Source organism: Rhinopithecus bieti, unplaced genomic scaffold, assembly GCF_001698545.2.
Source record: "Rhinopithecus bieti isolate Rb0 unplaced genomic scaffold, ASM169854v2 scaffold_20154, whole genome shotgun sequence".
NCBI classification, from domain to species: domain Eukaryota; kingdom Metazoa; phylum Chordata; class Mammalia; order Primates; family Cercopithecidae; genus Rhinopithecus; species Rhinopithecus bieti.
In genome coordinates, this window is record NW_016809732.1 from 538,220 (window position 1) to 547,995 (window position 9,776).

General features: G+C 44.7%; 1 protein-coding gene across 1 annotated transcript in view; it reads right to left on the bottom strand.

The window, feature by feature from the left end:
• The window catches only part of ABHD2 (abhydrolase domain containing 2, acylglycerol lipase), a 118,465-nt gene that overhangs the window by 61,569 nt on the left and 47,120 nt on the right, over positions 1–9,776 (bottom strand). The gene's annotated exons all lie outside the window — the stretch shown is intronic.

The following is a 9,776-nucleotide window of genomic DNA, read 5'->3' on the forward strand; positions in this document are numbered from 1 at the left end:
CTCACTGCAAGCTCCGCCTCCCGGGTTTGCGCCATTCTTCTGCCTCAGCCTCCCGAGTAGCTGGGACTACAGGCGCCCGCCACCTCGCCCGGCTAGTTTTTTGTATTTTTTAGTAGAGACGGGGTTTCACGGTGTTAGCCAGGATGGTCTCGATCTCCTGACCTCGTGATCCGCCCGTCTCGGCCTCCCAAAGTGCTGGGATTACAGGCTTGAGCCACCGCGCCCGGCCCCCTGAAAGGTTTTGAGCTGGGCTTGTCTTTGATTCAAGACGCTTCTTTACTGCCCTGATACCCTATGGCCCACATTAAACCATCATGTTCCCATCTAGTTCTTCTGAAGGCTCATCTTTCTGTCCCTGTCCCCACCTCTTAGCACTTCACATACTTCTCAAATGTATTTATTTCAGCATCTGCTTTACCTGCAACACAATGTACATAAGAAACAGGAGAAACAGGTAATCTCCTTAAGTGTTGTTTTCTTCCCCCCATGCATCCATTTTCTAAAAGCAAATCTGAGCACACAAAAGGGCTGGAGTGGTTTGTTTTGTTTTTGTGAAGGAGTCTCACTCTGTAGCCCAGGCTGGAGTGCAGCGGCACGATCTCGGCTCACTGCAAACTTCACCTCTCGGGTTCAAGTGATTCTCCTGCCTCAGCCTCTGGAGTAGCTGGGATTACAGGCACCTGCCACCATGCCTGGCAAATTTCATATTTTTAGTAGAGGCGGGGTTTCACCATGTTGGCCAGGCTGGTCTCAAACTCCTGACCTCAAGTGATCTGCCTGCCTTGGCCTCCCAAAGTGCTGGGATTACAGACGTGAGACACTGCGCCCGGCCTACTGGAGTTGTTTTTTTAAGGAGACATCTAGGAAAGTAGAGTTTCTAAGACTCCTGGTCAATGATCTTTACTGGTCTTAAAGCACAGTAGCACATTTTGAATTCATCACTTTGCCCCCACGACTTTTTTGAGGTAAAATACATATAACATTTTAAAGTCTACAATGCAATGGCATTTAATACATTCATAATATTGGGCACCCATCACCTCTATCTAGTTCCAGAATATTTCATCACTGCAAAAGGAAAGCCTATAGGCATGAAGCAGTCACTTCCCATTTTCTCTGTCCCCTATTCCCTGGCAACCACTAATCTGCTTTCTCTCTCTGTAGGTTGACATATTCTGTATATTTCTTATCAATAGAATCATCAACATGTGACCTTTTGTCTTGGGATTTTTCACTTAGCATAATGTTTTGAGAGTCACCCTTGCTGCAACATGTTATCAGTAATTCATTCCTTTTTATGACTGAATAGTATTTCATTGTATGAATATACCACATTTTGTTTATCCTTTCATCAGTTATAGACATTAAATGTAGGCTGGGTGCGGTGGCTCACGCCTGTAACCCCAGCACTTTGGGAGGCCAAGGCAGGCAGATCACTTGAGGTCAGGAGTTTGAGACCAACCTGGTCAACATGGTGAAATCCCATTACTAAAAATACAAAATTAGCCGGGCATGGTGGCCCACGCCTGTAATTCCACCTACTCAGGAGGCTGAGGCAGGAGAATTGCTTGAACCCAGGAGGCGGAGGTTGCAGTGAGCTGAGATCATGCCACTATACTAAAGCCTGGGTGACAGAGTGAGACCAAAAAAGAAAAAAGACATTGGATGGTTTCCACTTTTTGGCTATTGTGAATAGCACTGCTGTGAACATTTATGTACAGGCTTTTGTTTGAACATCTGTTTTCAATTTTCTGGGTTGTGTCCCAGGAGTGGAATTTCTGGGTCATACGGCAATTCTGTGTTTAACTTTTTGGGGAACCTCCAAACTTTTTCCCACAGCAGCTGTACCATTTTATATTCCCAACCAGGAACATACAAGAGTCCCAATTTCTCCACATCCTCACCAACAGTTGCTATTGTCCATTAAAAAGAAATTACTACAGCTATCCTAGTGGGTATGAAGTGGCATCTCTTGGTGGTTTTGATGTGCATTTCCTTTATGACTAACGATCTTGAACATCCCCTTTTGACTTGAGGCCATTTCCTTCTACTCTATCTCTATTTTCATCTCTATGTCTAAAATTAATCACAATTTTGTTTGTTTGTTTTGAGATGGAGTTTCACTCTTATTGCCCAGGCTGGAGTGCAACAGTGTGATCTTGGCTCAGTGGGATCTCAGCTTGGTGTGATCTCAGCTCACCGCCACCTCCACTTCCCGGGTTCAAGCGATTCTCCTGCCTAAGCCTCCCAAGTAGCTGGGATTACAGGCATGCGCCACTACGCCCAGCTAATTTTGTATTTTTAGTAGAGACGGGCTTTCTCCATGTTGGTCAGCCTGGTCTCGAACTTCCGACCTCAGGTGATCCACCCGCCTCGGCCTCCCAAAGTGCTGGGATTACAGGCATGAGCCATTGCACCCTGCCACAATTTTTTTAAAAATAAATAATTAGTTGATAAATATATATTATCAGTCTCCTGTTTATCTCCCAATGGCTCGTTCAAAGAAGCAACTGATAATAAAACTAGTAATAGTTAAAACTGCATGTGGTATAACTGAGTATTGGGATTGTCCAAACATTGACAGAAGAATCTAGTTTTCATAAAAACATTTAAATCTGTAAAATTTAACTTAGAGAATTGGACTTGGTGGAACTAATGGTCACAAGAGAACTTGCTATAGCAGAAGCTATGGTCATAATATATGACATGGTCAAAAAAATGATTAATGACTCCAGTCTTTGTAGTAAATTTAAATGGAAAACAACCCTGATGAAGACAAAATTTAACTGTATTGTATTAAAAAAAAAAAAAAAAAACTCTTCATGGAATCAAATTGGCTCAGCAGACTTTTAGAAAATATTTTCCCAAAGAAAAATTCTTTAGTGTTAGCCTAACTCTGATGAAAATATTTATATTCAAAATTGTCACTGGGTTCAACCCCTCCTGCATTCAATGGGAATGCAGGTGGCTAGAATGCGACTGGCACTCCATTCCTGCATGTTCCTCCTTCCCAGCCCAACCCAAGACAAGAGACTTGAAACCAATAAATGCGATGATATGAGCTGAAAAGTAAGGAATTGGGTGGAGAAGAATATCCCAAATGTGGTGATGGCTCAGGGGCTGTGGAGGGGAAGGCTGGGCAGGCCACTTGCTGAGGAGCTCCGTGGAGGTCCTCTGAGTAGTCTGGCTTCTCCTTCTTAACAAGGCAAGAATAAGGCTCATGATTTCACAGATTAAAAAGGAATGGGAGGAAATAGTTACCATGCTCTAATTTAGCTGCAAGAACGAGATACATGCTAAGGCAAATGCCACTGGAATCTTACTACAGCAAAGAAATTATGTCACCCGGAGCGAAACCTGGGGCCTCTCCCTTCACAACTTAAAAAACATTAAGGATGTTCCCCCAAGTTCTTTAACAAAGGAAGTCAAGGATGTTTGAGGTATTAATCTCAGGGGCTGAGAATTTATTCACCTTTTTTCTTTGAACGTGGCATAATAAATAAAACTGATATTTTATTTATCTATACAGCACTTCATAGTTTTTCAAAGTCCTTTTTTACATGATCTCATTTGCCTTCAATGACAATTTTGTGAAATGGGCAGATATTGTTAACCCCACTTTACCACAGGGACCCTGAGGCTAGGGAGTTCATGGTTTGACTACATTCACACTGCTAGTTGAGAGCAGGGTTGAGACTTCAACTGGGGCCTTGGCCACTGTGTCCAGGGCTTATTTGGATGATAAAACAGACATGATGAGGATAGATAGATGCTTTCATTCCAGAGACTCCTATGAGTCTATTAGTCATCCTTTAAAAATATTAGTTCTCTAGAACCAATGTAATGAGACCAAACATATCTGGAGTAGTCAACAGCGAACCTCTACCTTTAAAAATATATCAAATTAGCATGTATATATTCTGGTGCTGGCCATTTTAAAGGTTATCTTGAACTAGGGACTTTTCAGCAACATGGAGAACCCTGGTAGATATTCCTGATAGAAATCTGTTTATTGAGGAGCTGGTGAATGTGGGCTTTCAAGCCAGAAGCTGGCACTAAATAGGAGAAACGGTAAAGAGACCAAGCTCTGGGGCTCAGGCAAGTACTAAACAACAGTAGTCACAACAAAGGGGAATCACTCAGGAGTAACTCCCTCTTCCTGCTTTAACCGTTTTTTTTTTTTTTTTTTTGAGACGGAGTTGCCCAGACTGGAGTGCAGTGGTGTAATCTCTGCTCACTGCAGCCTCCATCTCCTGGGTTCAAGCGATTCTCGTGCCTCAGCCTCCTGGGTAGCTGGGGTTACAGGAGCACGCCACCACATCTGGCTAATTTTTGTATTTTTAGTAGAGATGGGGTTTCACCATGTTGGCAAGAACTCCTGACCTCAAGAGATCCGCCCACCTCAGCCTTCCAAAGTGCTGGGATTAACAGGAGTGAGCCACAGTGCCTGGCCATTCTGTTTTTGTAGTGGGGTCACATCTCACCAGCAGCTTGGTTCTCAAGTTAAAAGGCAAAACTATCAGGCTGGGTGTGGTGGCTCATGCCTGTAATCCCAGCAATTTGGGAGGCCAAGTGGGAGGATTGCTTGAGGCCAGGAGTTCGAGACCAGCCTGGGTGACACAGGAAGACCTCATCTATACAAAAAATAATAATAATAATAATTAGCTGGGTGTGGTGGCGCATGCCTGTGGTCCCAGCTACTTGGGAGGCTGAGGTAAGAGAATCATTTGAGCCCAGGCAGTCGAGACAAAAGTGAGTTATGATCGGGCCACGGCACTCCAGCATGGGTGACAGAGTAAGACTCTGTCCAACAACAACAAAAAAGTGAAACTAAACTATTAACTATAATCAAATTATGCCCTGAGCATCCCTTAGTAACACACTGTCTCTAGGCAAGAGGAGTCCAAGCAATTCTCCTCCAGTGCCGGGAAGATGGCTGGGGCTGCGGATAAGTACAGATGGCACTGGTAGCTTGAGGTTAAGGCCATGTTGTGAAACAAAGGAAACGGAAAACAAAAACACATCTTTAAACGTGAAGATACAGTAAGGTGCTCTCTCTCGCAGGAGAGACACACAGGCCCTGGTACCAGCAGAGGTGACGTGAGGCTCCCAGATCACACAGGGACGGGGTGGCGGGGGGACTGTGCTCCTTTGAATGGACAGGCTGGCAGAAGGCTCAGCACAAATAAGGTGATGTATGTGTGTGTGGGTGGGGGGGGGTGTCTCTCTCTTAATCTGTAGAGTTGGATTTGCATAAGTTAAATGTACATAGGTAACTGCATTATATATTAGAAAGCATATCAAGGTAATAGCTAACTATATTGTAATGTTAAAAAAAAAAAAGAAGAAGAAATTCATCTTTAATTTATCTCCTGCCTAAATTCCAAGTCATCAGGTACAAGAAGGAACTTCCAGCACAGAGAGGTGTTTTTGCTAGATTCTGTTGGGCATCCACAGCCACCTCTGGTATTTGCCTGGAACTCTCTCTAAAGGTTTATTTAAAAGGTCATCCAGCAAAATGAATGGCTATCTTCTCCAGGGCTCGTGACTATCAAATGTCAGGACCACATGTCTTTCAGTAGAGCTTGAGGAAAAGAACTGCTAACATAGCACGTGAGTGGAAGCCTCACAATTCCAGAGGCTCTGACTGTTCCTAACACAGGCTGCTCAGCTCTACACACCGGCTGTGTAACTTTACACTCTGCCCTCAGACTCCCCTCTCTTTCTGCAAAACCCAAGTCCAAAGGGACTCTTCAGCCACTGAGGCAAAAGGCAGAGGAGTTACATCATCTTGGGAAGCCCTCCCAAGAAGAAAACTCTCTCCATCATGTCTACAGAGACCTGCTGCGTGGCTGCTCCAGACAACTGCACGTTCAAATGGCTGGTGATGTTCTCTGCTGGCTGCGTGCTGAGACTCTGGTCAGATTCTAGTTAGGTGCCAAGACTGTTAGGAGCCATAGGCTCGGGATGTTTCCTCAGTTTCCAGAGAGAATGGCCATCTCCACAGGCCCTCCACTCTGCTTACTTGAGTACACACACTCAAGGGAAGAAAAGGAAATTTTTCATCTCAGAAAAAAATAATTGTTCACTGAGGAAAAAAAAGGTGACCTTTACTCTGACAAACAGATTTGTTTTGAGAGTGACAACATAAACTGAGGATGCCCAACTAGGAGTGTGCTGCTGGCACCTGGGGCCAAACCAAAGATGTTATCAGGTCCGAGCTTGCCTCTACCTGTATTTTCTTTTGGCTCTTAAATATTGATTTAATAAAATTCAACAAATACAAGTGCTGTGAGGCATACAGAGATTAGAGCCGGACACAGTGACCGCCCTGGTGGCATTTGTAATCTGAAGGTAGGATGCATGATGAACACACAGGCAGCTACTGTCACAGACAGGAGCAGTGGGCAATGGGGTCAGAGGGATAGAATAGGATGATACTATGGGGAGACAATCACGAGGCTGAGAAGTACCAGTTTCACTCAGTGCATGTTGGGGAGTACTAGGATCTGAGAGAGGAGGGACAGTTCTGAGCACCAAATCTCTGCATCGGGAGCTGGGTGAGTCATGTCTCTAGTTTATTTATTTACTTATTTATTTTTAGAGACAAGGTCTTATCTGTCACCCAGGCTGGAGTGCAGTGGTATAACTCCGGCTCACTGCAGCCTTGACCTCCCAGGCTCAAGCAATCCTCCCATCTCAGCCTCCTGAGTAGCTGGGACCACAGGCACACGCCACCATGCCCAGTTAATTTTTTTTTTTTTTTTTGTAGGGACAGGGTCTTGTTATGCCGCCAGGGCTGGTCTTGAACTCCTGGGCTCAAGCAATCCTCCCACCTCAGCCTCCCACAGTGCTGGAATTATAGAAGTGAGCCACCCCGCCTGGCCTTCTAGCTTAATCTTCACAATTCTGAGCAAGGTGTCTTCCCCATTTTAAAGATGAGAAAAAAAAAAAAAAAAGCTAGGATTAGAGGACAGGTCTCTGATTCAGTCCAAAGCGTTTCTTACTTTATCACACTCAAGACTCATCAACTCCCCCAACCAGAAGCTAAAATAACAGCTGTGTGCCAGTTTTCTCCTGTCTGATCAACTGTCAAAATGTTCGATATTAAATAATGTTTCTTCAAATTGATAACTGAATTTGTTGGAGCTTCTCTACAGTGGTCTTCACATGTCTGACAAAAAACCATTTCTTTCATTTTGCATGTTTTTCACAACTGTAACTGACTTCTTGTTAGTGGCGTTTTTTCTGCAGAAGATACATCTGGGGGCTAATTAATTTGAATATTCACATTTAATTATTTCTAAGATGAGGCCAAGATGTTAATAAAATCATACTGAATATCTCCCCAAAGATAATGAGATCCAGGAAAGCAATGACAGTGAGAGCAAGACAGGATGGAAGTGCTTCTAAAAAGCTGACAGGTGTCTGATTTGGGGACACATTTTTACCCTACTTTCATGCGTGAGAATAAACCCACAAGGACAAGCATCAGTGGTGGGGGAAACACTGGGAGTGAAGCTTTGCGGCAGCTCCACAAGTCTGCAAACTGAGCTCTGGGCCTTCCTGTGTGTGTGTGTGTGCACACAGGGAAGGTAAGGAAGCCAGGAAGGGCCAGAGTTTAGGAGAACATTTGTCAGTTCTTATCCCAGATCCTGAACTGCCAGAGCTTCCCTGCTCCACAGGCCTGGAAGCCAGGGCCCCTGCTGCTCCTACCACAGACACCTCTGGTTTCTTTTCTGGCCTATCTACCCCTAGCCCAGTGGACCTGAAGCCAGCAGGTCAACAGCAGGTCTTTTGTGAGCCCTCCCCACTGGGCTTCACCCTTCTCCACTAGGATACGGCCCCCACTGGAAGCCCTTCTTTTCAGAAGGGCCAGATGTGGAGTAGACCCTGCGTGCACATCTCACCAGTCCTGCTAGGGAGGCGAGGCTGAGGCTGGGAAAGGGCTTCCTCATTAGCTTCAGGAACAAACACCTTGGGCCTTTTATCTCAAAATGGCAGCGACATATTCAGCTTCCCAAACACCCATTAATAGGCTCATCAGAAATCCGCTTTGAACACAGCATTTTCCCCTCACTGGAGGCAAATTCTTCTCCACAGCTGTCACACATTACATTTTCACAGTTGTTGCTAAATGCTCTGTTCCTGAATTGCAGGATCTGTACAGGAAAATTCCAATGCAAAGACTGTTTCTGCCTGAAATGACCAAAAGTGGCCTGAGGAAACAAAAGAGCAATCCTCTTCTGTTCCTGTAACTGGTTTCCAAATACAGGACGGAGGCCACTGGGCCAGGCTGGCACATCTGTGACCTTTGTGCATATCGTGCAAACTATAAAACATGAATGTTGGGAGAACAGCCCCATGAGTTACAATAAAACCACTTAAAAAGAAACAGTACTTTTTTGCTCTAAGGGAAAATAAATGTGCTTTTCTAATGTTCAAAGAAAACCAGTTAAAACCCCTCAGAACTGTATCCACATGTTAAATGCATCTGATCCCACTATCTTCCTGTTCCACAAACAGCAGGTGGAACTGGTCACACCCCTCCCTACACAGACCACAGACCACAGTCCTCTCTCCTTACGTTGCATTTCAACCTGGTTTTGACATCATGCATTAAGTGGCGAGGAAATTTATTAAGAAGCTCCAGGGTTCCACTTGACAAATGCCATCCATTAGAGAACTGGTCCTGCAAACAGCCAGTCTAAGATTAGTGACCTAACTTTAGGAGAAGGCACCACAGTTCCCAGACCTGGGCTGCCAAGGTGCTAAGTGCAAAGTTCCCAGACTCACTCTGTGCTAACCAAACAGGACGCACGCTGACGCTCAGAACACAGAACACCCGTGTCTTGTCCCCATCTGCTTGGTCACCTCTCTCCTGTCTGGAGGACATGCACATAGATGCCAATGGACTGTTCTTTGTCCAACCCAGTATTGCCTTTTGGCTACTTCCCAGGCCAAGGCTACCTCAAAATCTGTGCCAGGGTTATGGAGGAGGGAAGATTAGAGCTGGAAAATCACATTATATTTGCCACTATTCCTAGTGAAGAAAAACTCACATATCTAAATGTGAAGCCCCTGGATTATCTACACAGAATGCCCTTTTAAGAACACACTTATCGGCCAGGCGCGGTGGCTCAAGCCTGTAATCTCAGCACTTTGGGAGGCCGAGACGGGCGGATCACGAGGTCAGGAGATCGAGACCATCCTGGCCAACACGGTGAAACCCTGTCTCTACTAAAAAATACGAAAAACTAGCCGGGCGAGGTGGCAGGCGCCTATAGTCCCAGCTACTCGGGAGGCTGAGGCAGGAGAATGGCGTGAATCCAGGAGACGGAGCTTGCAGTGAGCTGAGATCCGGCCACTGCACTCCAGCCCGGGCGACAGAGCAAGACTCCGTCTCAAAAAAAAAAAAAAGAAAAAAAAAGAAAAGGATATTGCTGCATATTGAGCTAAAGGAAAGCCTGCTGTAGCAAAAAAGGGAGTTGTCAAGGCTGAAAAAAGCAAGAAAAAGAAGGAAGAGAAGGAAGATGAGGAAGATGAAGAGGATGAGAATGAGGAGGAGGAGGAAGATGAAGATGATGATGAATAAGTTGGTTCTAGCATAGTTTTTTTTCTTGTCTGTAAAGCATTTAACTCACTCCTTTTTTCTTGTCTATAAAGCATTTAACTCACTCACATAATGAAAATTATGTTTCCTTTTAAAGAAAAAAACTGAAATGTAAGGCTGTGTAAGATTTGTTTTTAAACTATACAGTGTCTTTTTTTTTTTT